The following is a 13,323-nucleotide window of genomic DNA, read 5'->3' on the forward strand; positions in this document are numbered from 1 at the left end:
AAGGGGATTTGGAGATGGTGCCCCATGGGAAACTGTCTTGGTTCACATCTGATCACAGACCCCTCTTCTGCTTCATGACTTCCCGAGAGTGTGTGGTGATAAACAGAGCAGCAGGATACAACTGAGTGCTGGCAGGGAATCACAGAATGGTAGGGGTTGGAAGGGACCTCTGCAGATCATCTTGTCCAACCCCCCTGCTTGAGCAGGCACACCTAGAGCGGGAGCACAGGAACACATCCAGGTGGGTTTTGAATGTCTCCAGGGAAGGAGACTCCACAACCTCTCTGGGAAGCCTGTTCCACTGCTCTGTCACCCTTGCCCTCATTTGAATGAAGATTGATTATTTTGAACTCTCTCCATCCTAATGTGCTGTTAGCAGTGGGTGTGTGGCTTGTATACAGCTGCTGCTTGGACCTGGCCTTGCACAGCCCTGTATCAGGTGTAATGTGGCTGATGAGGGAGGTGATTCTGCCCCTCTATTCCACTCTGGTGAGACCCCATCTGGAGTACAGCATCCAGCTCTGGAGTCCTCAGCACGGGAAAGACATGGACCTGTTGTAGCAGGTCTGGAGGAGAGCCACAAAAGTGATCTGAGGGCTGGAGCACCTCTTCTATGAGGAAAGACTGAGAGAGTGAGTTGGGGTTGTTCAGCCTGGAGATCAGAAGGCTTCTAAGTACTGAAAGGCTGCAAGAAGGTCTCTGAAATGGGGCTTATAAGAAGGCGACAAACTTATCAGCAGGGCCTGTTGTGATAAGACAAGGGTTAATGGCTTTAAACAAAAAGATGGTAGATTTAGACTAGATATAAGGAAGAAATTTTTTACAATGAACGTGGTGAAACACTGGAACAAGTTGTTCAGAGAAAAATGCAACCAGGAGGAAAGAGGTGGAGCACCGGAGCCTGTGCTTCCCCTGTGCTTCTGAGTGTTGGCTACTTAGCTGTGTGCTTGCCTTGCTGTATTTACTGCTGATGGCTTTCTAGAGAGAAGCAATTGCTTTGTACTGTTTCTGGGACACCTGGAATAGAGAGGGTGAAGCTAGTGAGTATAGTGACCATGTGAAGGAAGAGCTGGTTTTCAGAGTTTCCCCAGGAGTAAACCCTTCCTTTGTGCTAAGGTTGAAACATGCACATGCTTAATTTATTTGCTGAACAAAAGCCTACAGCTCCTCAGCATGTTAGTGGACTCTTAACAGGCCTAGTCACAAGTGACATAGCTCATATGGGATTTTGTCAGCAGCAGGTTTGCATTTTTAAATTTTTTTCTTTAAATAATTTAAAACAGTTACATCACAGAAAATGCAAGCTCAGTGGAAATTCTACTGTCCTGGACTTTGTAACTTTTACAGAGCAAGCAGCAGCCAAGCAGGCAATTCCATCTTCTTATATCTGTGACTTTGTCCTTCCTGTCCTGGCATGCATTCGTGCATTTGTGATGTCTGGGTATATACTGGCTCCTTTCAGATGCTGGTGGGGAAAAAGACATTGGAAGGGTATCGAAGAGCAGAAGAATATTGATAGAGACCTGCATTTGTTGATTAGCCAGTCTTACTTGCAAAGGAGGCTCACAGAAGTAGGGAATGGTTAACTGCTCCAGAGGCTGGATATTGGCAGGACTAGGCTTGGCTTTTGGTTTGTTTGAGTGGTGAAATGGTGAAATCATGTATAAGTGTCAAGGCTTAGTTCTGAACCTGGGGAGGCAGAAGTACAGTCAAATACTAGCCTCAGCCATTTTCCATGAAGATGTGGAAATCTTCGCTAATAGAAATCAAATGTGAAATAGAAAGTTTCCAATTGTTGGGTGAGAGAAAGGTGCTTAAGCAAAACTATTGCTTACTAAAGTGAAAAATTTGCCTGTCCCCCCTACAACTACCGTTTTGTTTCCAGGCCCATATGGTGCATGTCCTAGGAATAGAATAAAACGCAAGCTGGCCACAAATGTTTCCATGAAAGTGTTTTTATTAGAAAATTTTGCTGAAGTTGAGACCTTTGTGGAAAAGGATCGGATTTAGTGAATTTCCTGTTTTGAAAGTACTTATGAAAATAAGTTTAAAGTTGTGGACATATGATTCCATTTTTTTATTAAGAGAGGTTCCCCCCTCCCCCATGTCAGCATGAAAATCCATCTGAAACTTCATTTTACTTGTAGTTGAACAAGTTCCTGGAAAAAATGGCAATCGGAGTGAAAGGTCAGGCCTTTGGGTCTGACCTCCTTTCAGCTCCATTTCAGGGTACTGGGCCATCTCTGAGGTCTATCCCCTGCAGCTGGTGGCATGTTGGCTGGCGCAAGGAGAGGAATACATGCAGGACCCTGTGAACACATAGTCCTGCCCTTGAGGAGGTAAAGAGGGCATGGCTGCCTTAAGTTATGTAGGGGACAAACAGGAGCTGGAAGGACACATGGCCCTTGGGATGAGTGGTGTAAATGGCTGTGTTGTGTGGGTGTGCATTTCTACCTGTCTCAGGTTCTGGATTCAGCTTCCAAGACTGCGCAGAGCACCAGCAAGCTGCAGGGGGAGTCCATTTTGTTACATGATTTAACCCTCTACCATGCTTCTCAACTGGCCTTTTTAACACTCAGTAGTTGTCACTGTTTAAATTCTTCCTGTCTTCCTAGGGGTTCCTACAGCTGCCCCAAAATGTAACAGCCCACAGACTACAGTAATTCCTCATCCTTTTTTTTTCCTCTCTAAGGGCTGTCATGGAAGTGCACCACTCTCCTCCACTGCCTTCTGCTTGCCTTACATTTATGTGTAACTCTGTGCTCCTACCAGCCTATGTATTACGTGTGTGCTAAGGAATCATTTAGTACGGCTGCTGACCAGCAGAATGATGTTGCCCCTAGATTTTGCTATGTCAGAGTTTTACATTTAATTTTTTTTTTTACTTCTCAGCAAATCTGGACAGGACAATCCAGCTTCCTAGCACTGCCATGGCAATACTGTGGTGTGCTCCGTTGTACAGTGTAGAATTGCCCTGTGTTTCTTCTTCTCCCTATTCCCTTTATCTGCCTTACCCTCAGACATGCACATGGTTCACTTTACTTCTTGGAATTTGCACTGGAATAGGAGCTAGGAGGTGCGTAACTTCAGCTGGCAGAAGCATTTCTGTAACCATACTGCAAAACAGAGTTGTGTTTTCTAAACAAGGCTTAGTTTGCCCTTTGAGCCTTGATCTAATAAAGCTGGTGCTCAACTTCCAATCTGCTTTAGTGAGGTTGCTCATGCATGTGAATTTAGGCACACAGTTAAATGGTGTTTGGTGTCCTGTGGAGAAAGCTGTATTTCAAGATGAATGGTTCTCATGGGTTTTCTCTATATTCAGTGTTCAGGACTGCAGTGTGAGTGACACAACAGACCCAACATGCTGTGGTGTACTGAAAACATAAGTGTTCTATGGCTGTTGTCCTATCCTCTTCAGCATCAGGGAGCATGGCTATATCAAAGCTGCTCTAAACTGCATGAAATCAAGAAGCTGGCAATCTTCTCTCCTGTTTCCTTAACTTTGGTGTGATAATCAGTCTGCTGAAGTCAGAGAAAAGACTCCTGTTGAATGTAATAGATCAGTTGTGTAGGCTGGATTTGCACTAGCATGTTTCAACCTTGTTCTCTTTAATATTTGGAATAAGGTTTTTTGCCAGTTTCTCAGGATATGGGGGCTTGAGAAAATTTGGAGCAGCACAGGCAATATGTATGTGAGTCCCTCAGTGTGTGAAGCGTTTGCCCAGTCATCCCTGGATTTTCCACCCATTTTTGAGCAGACAGGTTGTATTATGTAATAAGTAAGTATTACTTCTTATTATGCAATAAGTAATAAGTAAGCTGCTTACAGAGACTACTGTGCCCATCTGTCATAGATGTGTCTCCCATTCCTCCATGATGGCTGACCTGTTCACATGGTGTCTGCAAACCTGGCCAGACCTCTTTGGCCTGGGGCTCACTCTGAGTCGGTGTTTGGGACAGATGAATTTAAATGACAGGAAAGGGCCTTTCCTTGCTTTTTCCTAATTGCAAACATACTGATGGGCCATAAAATATGGACAGCTGGCAAGTTACGGCAAAATTCAAGTAGTCTCTCACCTTGTTCTTATGTCCCTTGTCTGCTTTCTTCACCCACCGGTTCAGTGGTTTCAGGTGCATCCTGAGAGGGATGATGTTTCTGGTCTGAGACTGCCACAAGTCTGAAGATTCCTCATCTGTCTAGGCCTGACTTCCCACTGGCACTGCTAGCTCATTGCCTGCCTGCCAATAATGCATGGCTTAAATGACATTGCCACTGCCAGAACGGCTGCTGCCACTATGCAGGAACTCTCATTAAGCTCATTGCAAAATATTGTAAGGAATGAATAATTTGGAATTTTATCCCTGCTTGTACTTAGCTAGTATCTGTGTTCAACCCACATGCCTATGAAGTCAATAGGCAAAACTCTTGCCATTGCCAGGGGCACCAGGATTCACAAGAGAAAAGCTTGTGAATGTATCTCATCCGTTCTCTGCTGTTACTTCTGATAGTCTTTCCAGATGGTCCATCCTGAGTGCAGGATAGAGATTAGGAGGAATTGGCAATACCATGCATGCGTGGCTTGTTGCTAAAGGACCAACAGGCAAATAAGAGGGCCTCTGTCAACAGTGTAACGCAGCAGGATTTGGAAAACAGTTTGTATCATCTGGTTTTGAGTAGCTGAGAACAGGATGGGATGCTCTGAACTTCCTATGTTATATTTATAATTTTTCTCCACTTTTCCTTGCATACTCTCCAAATTGTTGGCATCTTGGCTGTAACTGGTCTGCAGCAGGGAAATGGAATTTGTCTTGAGTCCTCATTTCCCTTTTATTTCAGTCTACCAATCTTTCCTCTTCTGTCACACAGAGATAAATATTGGTTTCAGAATTAAAGACCATGTCAGGACTAGACTCTTCAGTTTGTCTTAATAATTTCATACAGTTTGTTTCATATGATGAAATTAATAAACATCTCTCATCTCAATGCATACTCTGACATGTGTAAGAAACAAAGCCATTCTGACAGTCACAGCTGTGCTGTGGTCCCCTCAGCTTGGGGAGTGTGGTGCTGAGCCCCACAGTACTGGCCAGAAACGTCCTGCCTTCTCCCAACAAAGTGCTCTGCTGTAGACCTGATGGGTTCAGGGAAGTCTGTTTAACTCCATCTCCTAAATCACTGTTCGTGCTAATCACACTTTCACAATTTATCCATTTAAACTAGCAGACCAACAAAAGTTTTGGCAGATTGAACTTGATATTTAGGAAGAGGGCATGCTGCTTTTTGCTAGAGACATACTGGAGCCTTTAGTACTTCCTCAGGTTTCTTCTTTCTCCCCTCAATTTTGCTCGCACCTACTTTTTGCCCAACATTTTATATTGAAAATACCTTGTGGCAGCTTTGGAACAACTATGTTAAGCAGGAGCTCCCTGCAGTCAAATCAGCCCGTCACTGTGTCTGCCTAATTTCACTGTCCCTCTCTGAGGGGGAAAGGTTCATAAGCCTCTTCTTGTCAGATTCTCATCACCTGATCTTCAGCATTTAACTGTACTGGGGGCATGTTCTCCCTTTTCCCACAATGCCTGCCTTCTTCAGTCAGCTTTGACTTTTATGGGGCTGAATCTACCTCTGGAAGTTCTGCCTTTCTGCTGACTAGAGAGAGTGTAGGGAGTCAGAGGGTCCTGCATGAGCAGAAAGATGAGGCATTGACTAGCTGACATGGATGGAATTTGTCCTAAAAGAACACAGTTCCTTGCTCAGACCAAACAGTCTGGGAAGATGCTTGGATTATTTCTCTTGCTTTTCCCTGACAGTTCCCAAGAAGTGTGCAGCCCCTCGCACTGTGGGTGGAGAGGGAGGGAGGAAGAGGAGCCTGAAACAAAGGGCAAGGCTATCTTGTGGAGAGGACTTCACTGAACTCGTGCTCAGAAACTGTGCAACAAGCTGTCCTGGGAACACCACTCACCCTGGTCATGCATGATGCTTCTTCTGATCTCTAACTCATCTCCCTCAGCAGTCCTGGTCTGCACAGAGTCCTTGTCAGCCTTCCCATTTCACAGCCAGGATGTGATCTTCTCTTCCAGTCTCACCTTGACTGGGCTAGACCAGCTTTCGTGGTCAAGCATTTGTCCTGCTTCCTCATGAAGGGAAGTCTGCCTTGCTTCCAGTGAATTATGTTTAACTTCAGTGGTTAGCATCAAGTGCTCTGCTTCCTGCTGCCTTGCTGTAACAGCTTATTCCGTCAATGTATTTTATTGAAGAAAAAAAAAAAGGTGCCAAGGGACAGAAAGCATTTAAATTTAAAGTAGTCTAGGGCCAATGAGCCATCTCCGAGAGACACCCCATGATGTCTGTGACTTCTCTCTTCTCTTGGAGGAGTTCCTGTTCCACCTATGTTCTTTCAGCCACAAAAATTTTCTTCAGAGGAAGGGGAATGGTAGTTAGAGGCAGCCTGAAATAGAATTAGCATGGCTGGAGAGGGAGACTGTTTGGTTGTCTTGTCCTGTTTCATATGTTCCCATAAAGCTATTTATGCTTCCTGCTGTTTATCTTAGGACTAAATGAGATAATTAAATGTATGCAGAGATAGAACTCCATTCATCTGAGGTCCTCAGTATCTTGGAAATGGTGTTGTGTCTGCTTCGCAGACAAACCCATCTCACTCCCTTGCTTTCCTTTAAGCATTTTGCTTCTGGCACAGGTCATAATGGAGAGCTCTACCTGACTTTATCTGGGGACAGGGGCAAAGTACATTGCCCAAGGTCCCAGGGTGAATCCATGACACGAGCAGAGCCCTCAGCTGTGAATCCCTGCTCCTCAGCCCTCCCCCTCTCATTCTTGACCCTGGTGTTTTGTAGTCTTTCACACACAGTCTGTTATCTTCTGTTTCTTCTGCCTGTTTTTCAGAGTGAGTGACAGGAGATGTAATGCATGGGTTAGTTAACATATCTGTGAGAAAAGCTCTGCAAAGGATCTATCTGTAACAGTGTAGGAGAACTGAAAAAGTGTAATTATTTCTCTTCTCCTTTATAAGTCCTTGATTTTCCTTAGTTCAGCCTGGGACGTGCTGCAGAGAAATCCATGTGTAGGCTCATATGATCTCAGAAGTGAGGAAATCCCTGTGGGATAATGCTGATATACTCTGGAAATACCAGACCCAAGAGTGTGAGGTACTGTGGTAACCCTCAGGGTGCTATCCTGTCTTCCAAACAGAGCAAACGCTTGGTTTTTGCAGGCCCCATTTCTACCATCTCGTCCCTGTACCTTGAACAATAAATTTCTCTGTTAACTTTTGGTCAGTTCAGGCTCTTCTGTGTCAGAAATGTTAACTTAATGGAAATTAAATACTCCTAGTGGGTTCCCAGCCCTCACAGTAGTGAAATTCCGGTCCTTGAGCTCCCCTCAGCCTTTAAGGTGTTCAGTCACAGGGTGTTACCATTAGTGGCAAAATTGGTACAAGGTTTGTTCTGTGATGCCCTGCTATGATTGCAAGCATACAGTCTCAGATGGTCAGTCCTGCCTGTTGAAGCAGGTCATCTGAGTTGTGCACCTTACGGATGTCAGGGTAAAGGTATGCGATGCTCCTGGCCTAGCTGTTCCAGGGAGAGGAGAAAGCTAAGCGATGTGTACGTTTTTGGAGAAGAGTAGTGTCTGCCCCATGAGACAGTGTTATCCTTTGGAAGTTTGTGTCAAAGTTCTGCATTTTAAGTATTTTTGGTTTGGTAGTATCCATTGAAGAAAGCTTTTCTTGCAGAAAGACTGTCCTGGCAGAATTGGATGTCTTTAGGAAGACAGCAACCCCTTTCAAGTTGGAAGAAGCTGCAAAGCTGCCGCAGCCTGGTTTTTTCTCTAGGGCAAAATAATTTTTCCTGAGCCATAGCTGTAGAAACTTGCTGTGCTGACTGATGTGGATGCTTGAAAGAAGGCATAAGCACCAGGAACCTGCAGTTGTGAGGATATATACATATGTAGTTTAAACACTAATTCAGCCATTCTGTCATTGCTAGGAAATACAAGTATGTATTAAGTCTCCCATACCTGGCATAGTGCTCCCTCCTGCACAGAGCCCAGAGCTGGTCAGGAGAGGAATGCAATGACAGTGCTATGTGTGCTCCCTGCTCTAATAGCTGTGGTGGTCATTATTTTGAAAACCTGCTTACTGGTCTGCAGAAGAAAACCCCAAGTCCTTGACTCCTGAAATTCTTCATTAAAGTTCCTCATTTAAAAAAAAAAGTTGGGTTTGATCTGTAGTCTGAAATATTTGACTAGAACATCAAAGCAAGTTTGGAGAGGAGGGGTAGTATTGATGTTGCAATTTACCTGACTTTTTTCCAACTCTAGATATTTCTGACATGGATGTTGTAATCTAATTTCTAAATATGTGTATTTTCCAAATATTTGGCTTTGTTTTTCATTAGATCCTTCTGAAAAGTCAGTACTTACCTAGGCAGTTTGGTATAAAGTCACTGAATCACGGCAGTGCTCTTCTGTGCACATTTATATATGCTTATAGGAAATAGGTCTAAAGGCTGTTCTGACCAGTATAAGTGTGCAGGAAATTTAGGTAAATGTCTTTTTGATGTTTATTACAGTATAACCAAGCTGTGACCAAAAATGCTCTTCCAAATAATTAAGAATTATTACAACTTCAGCTTACAACTTCAACAATAGTAACGATACCTTAGTTTGTTCTGTTAGTGCCCATTGCTTTGAACTGCTGCTGTTTAAGGGCCAAATCATAGAATAGATCCTGCCACCACTGAAGTTGAAAGAGATCTTTTGGTTGGACTTGACTGGCCTTTACAGAAGCAAAGTTCTTTGGACACACTGGCTGTAGTATTCCTCCCCAAACAGAAATTTTTAAAGGCTGAAGATATAGGTGAAAGCTATCATTTACAGGAAGACTTCAAGGTCTTCTCCCTTCCTACCCATGCCTCCCCATCCCTGACTGTAAGAGAAAGCAGCAACTTTTCTGTACAACATAAAGGTGGTTCTTTTAAAATCAGATACAGACTTATAGCTAAGCCACTGAGACTGAGAGTTACGTGCCTGTTAGAATATTTCATTAAGAGAAACTGTTCAGCATGTCAGTGAGACTAACTTGGCTTTGGAGGCATCGGGGTACGTGGTTGGTGACAGCAGGGACCTACAGGTCAGAGAAGGGACTAATGACATTGAATAAGTCTATTTCATGGTGTCCAGGAGGATACTGATCTTGAGGGAGCAGAACATCCTAACATCAGAGAAAGAGGTCCCATGTGATATCTCCAATCAAACACCCAGAATAAATGCATTTCAGATCCAAGACTTATGTTGTGCCTGTGCAATTTTTCTATCCCACACCACTTTGTGGATGCTCAGTCCCACCTCAAGAGGGAAAAATGAGCTTTTTTTTTTTTTCCTGTAAGCTTGCCCTAGATGCAGTTATCAGATATATGTGCATGCAAATGAAGCACTCATCTATTTACATGGCTTATAGTTGGTAAGCAAAGTAGTGTGAGTCTTCTGCTACTTCCCTTTGGAACATGCTACAACAGAGAAAGCAAGATTGGGAGAGTTGGCATGATGTTGGGCTAAACATGCTAAGAAGCCAATATGTTTGTGACTATGCACATATAAGATCTTGCACTTAAAATGCACTTCAAAGTGGTCACGGAAGAAATATGCACACAAGCTTTATCTCTCTGTTGAAATGGTGTTCTCTAATGCACTGCTGATAAACCATTCAGAGCATCACCTGGTGTATCAGGGCAGGAAGTGAAGAACGCTTATTTCTTGCTTAAACTTCCAAAGTTACTAAGCTCTGAAAGAATAGGCTATTTGCCTATCATCAAATCACTGGGAATAGATGTTTTCCCGAGAGGAGCTCCAAAGTCTTCGGTGGTGACTGTAGTTTGGCCTGTCCATGTTATACTACACCCAAGACCTAGTCCCTAAAATAGTGCAGTGCCCTAATGCTGTCCTTGCATGCTGCCTCGCTGTCAAGTCAACACCACTTCCTGAAGAGTTCACATTCTCCTGCAGGATCTCTGCTCAGCACTGCCCACACTCAGTCCTGTTGCACTCTGAGAAGGGCAAGTCATAGCCTGGGGTCAGATGGTTGCAAACTGCTTATGGTCTTTATTCCCAAGACTACCAAGATGATGCTTTCTCATCCAAAAAGCAGCCAAATGACTCTCCCTCCATCCCCTTTGCTTATACATAGCTATACTGTTCAGGACCTGCCTCTGAGTAATCCCCTTGCCTTCTCTGAAGGGTGTTGACTTAAAAAGGGCAATGACACATGGTTTTGATACAAACTTATGAAAAAATGTCCTTAAATCACCAGGGCAATTGTTTAAAACTCATTCCTTACCCCACTCTCTTTTCCTGCTCGTACAGCAGCGCCACAGGGTGGTCTTTCCCCCTGTCCTGGAAAGCCAGGAGAAATCATGTCTGCCGATGGCCCTGGCTCGTGTGGAACAGAAAGGGATGGTGTTTCTGCGGGAGTCAATTCCCTTTTAGTTCCTTTTGCCCCAGCTGGGCCGAAGTTTCCTTTGCTGGCCATTGCCCTGGACAGCCAGGCCTTGTCCTGCCAGCCAGCAAGCAAAGGCCAACTGGCGCCGGCTGATTGTGGCTACCAGTGGGATATTCTGGCACGTCACTGCAATGCCTGTGCTGCATGGTGGTGACATCCCAGCGTTACATCACGGTCATGTTTGACAGTGGTGCCCTGGTAGAAGGGAACAGCCAGAGGAGACATTGCTGAAGACCACTTGCTGCTTTTTACTCCCAGAGCCACTGGTGGTGCGTCTCCAGAGCCCAGAAGTCAATAAAGCTGTGTTGAATGGCTGTAGGCAATGAGAGGATGGTGCTGTGTCCAGTTGCCTCTGGGATTGGGTCCTCAGGGAGGAGTGGGGACAGCCACAGCATTGGGCATCCCAATGCCATGTTTGGGAAGTTTTCCTGCTGGGCACCTCTGACACCTGCAGAAATGTCCTTATGGTCTTTGTTGTCATTTCACTGAGATGGTGTCTATAAGAAAACATTATCCAAGATATTTTAGGTACTTAATCTGTGCTGTGATGTAAACACAAAGAGCAGCTGCAAATATGTAGGAATAAGTTTCCGCTATGTATAGGAGAAGGTACTCCAAAGCACAGGGAAAGCGTTGGAAAAAAGGAAGAGGGGCATTTATCCAATCCTCAGCTTTTTCAAGTAGTATTAAAATATTGAAGAAAATATTTTATTAAAAATTGTAAAATCATCTAGGTTGGAAAAGACCTTTAAGATTATCAAGCCCAACAGTTAACCTAATAACTAGGGGCTAAATCATGTCCCTGAGTGCCATGTCTACATGTCTTTTAAATACCTCCAGGGATGGTGACTCAACCACTACTCTGGGAAGCCTGTTCCAGTGCTTGACAACCCTTTTGGTGAGGAAATTTTTCCTAGTATCCAGTCTTAGATCTCTTCTGGCACAACTTGAGGCCATTTGCTCTCGTACTATTGCTTGATACTTGGGAGAAGAGATTGACACCTCCCTCACCACAACCTCCTTTCAGGTAGTTGCAGATAGTGATAAGGTCTCCCCTCAGTCTCCTTTTCTCCAGACTAAACAACCCTGGTTCTGTCAGCCACCCCTCATAAGACTTGTTCTCCAGACCCTTCACCAGCTTTGTTGCCCTTCTTTGGACACACTCCAGCACCTCAATGTCTGTCTTGTATTGGGGGTCCCAAAACCGAGTCAGAATGAAAGGAGGAAGGAAAACTATTAGGCAAAAACATGACAGGATCAGCATCACTGTATAACTTTTCACTGTGGTAATGCAATGAAGAAACATCATCTTCAATACAAAGAACCCTTTTTCCTGATATCTCATGCTCTAAAAGTGCCACTTCCTAGTGCAAGATGGGTCAGGGCCAACCTGTTGCCTCTAACTCATTTCTGCTACAGACATGGACAAGAAGGCAGTGCTCGCATTGAACCAGCTCCATTTCCAACCATTATATGCTCCATATTGAAGAAATGACCACAGGCCATCTGTTTATCAAAGCAACGCTGAAGGGAGCAACAAATTCTTAGTAGTCTTATTTGGGAGAAACAGCCTGTTCTTTGTTGTAATTAAGAAACAGTCCAGTTGGACAGTCTAGTTTTCAAAGACTAATTTCTCCAAAAATCTCTCTTCAAATAAGAAAATGCTGTACTAACACTAACTGGCTCATATTTTAAATAGTGTAATCGTTGATGCTAAAGGTATATTGTGAAAGTTTGGTAAGTAAGACTGAGTGATATTTAGACCAGCTATACAGCTATGAAATCTACAGCTAATGCTTCTGGCATAGATTACATGCACAATACAAGTAGAAATAGCTTATTAAACAGCTGAACAAATGGGAGAGTGGGGGGTGCATGTGTGCGTTGCTCAAGAGGAATTAGAACATTAGAGTGGAAAAGCAACAAAAGCAACACTAAATGCCCAAGCCAGTGGCAAAGTCGAAATATTAACATAATAATTGACATAGCTAACTTAAAACATGTCAGCTAGTGTTGCAGGTCTAGTACCAAAAAAAAAAAAAGCATTCAATTCTTACCTGAGAAGCTGAACACTCCAGTGATGATGATGATGATGATTGTGGCTGAATAGAAGAAGAAATGAGGTCCTGTACAAAGACATACCCGAAATCAATACTTAGAGAAATCAAGTGTATATTAAGGACATAAAAGCCACAGACATTTAATGCAGGATTTCTACAAAACCACTTTTAGATAGTGTTTATACTGTACAGGACTAGACTTTTAAAAACTGTTAAAATGCTTATCTAAACACTAGACAGGTAAGAGTGAAAGCAGCCCATTAGGAAGGTTCACAAATTATGCAGCTCTTATCTCTCTGGACAGGAAGTGCCAGAATGGTTAGAGCATCAAGCCTGGAAAATGAGAAAGGAGCCAAACTTTAGGGAATGTTTTCCAGAACGTTTGGGTCATCACAAGTCAAATATTCTCAAATGAAACTGTAACTTTGTCAAAAATCTGGTGTAGTAGGTCTGGGTAAAGGAGACAGTTTCATAACAGTGATGAAAAGTACAGGTTAAAGACCATGGTCTTTGCTGTACAAAGAAATACGGCCTTTTAGAAGGTACGTAGACAAAAGAGTGATTTTAATAGATCAAAGCAAAGTTTTACATCACCAGAATTGAGAAAGCCTTGGAAAAAAATGCTAAAGTGTATTTGCTATTTACAAAATATAGCTAATCTTAGTGAGTGGGAGCAGTCAATATTGTACATAATGATGAAGAGGAAGAAGAGAAACTATTTGTATTTCACAATTCTCTGACCACTGTGT

The 13,323-nt window shown here is 43.5% G+C and overlaps 2 long non-coding RNA genes across 3 annotated transcripts in view; one reads left to right on the forward strand and one right to left on the reverse strand.

The window, feature by feature from the left end:
* Positions 1–13,323, forward strand: part of LOC135313844 (uncharacterized) — a 105,962-nt gene that overhangs the window by 69,500 nt on the left and 23,139 nt on the right. The window lies entirely within an intron of this gene.
* Positions 8,567–13,107, reverse strand: LOC135313843 (uncharacterized). Its single transcript, XR_010373333.1, has 2 exons — positions 12,572–13,107; positions 8,567–11,011 (listed from the first exon to the last, which is right to left on the reverse strand). It is a non-coding gene; the product is annotated as an uncharacterized LOC135313843 (long non-coding RNA).

The sequence above is a fragment of the Phalacrocorax carbo genome, chromosome 6 (assembly GCF_963921805.1).
Source record: "Phalacrocorax carbo chromosome 6, bPhaCar2.1, whole genome shotgun sequence".
NCBI classification, from domain to species: domain Eukaryota; kingdom Metazoa; phylum Chordata; class Aves; order Suliformes; family Phalacrocoracidae; genus Phalacrocorax; species Phalacrocorax carbo.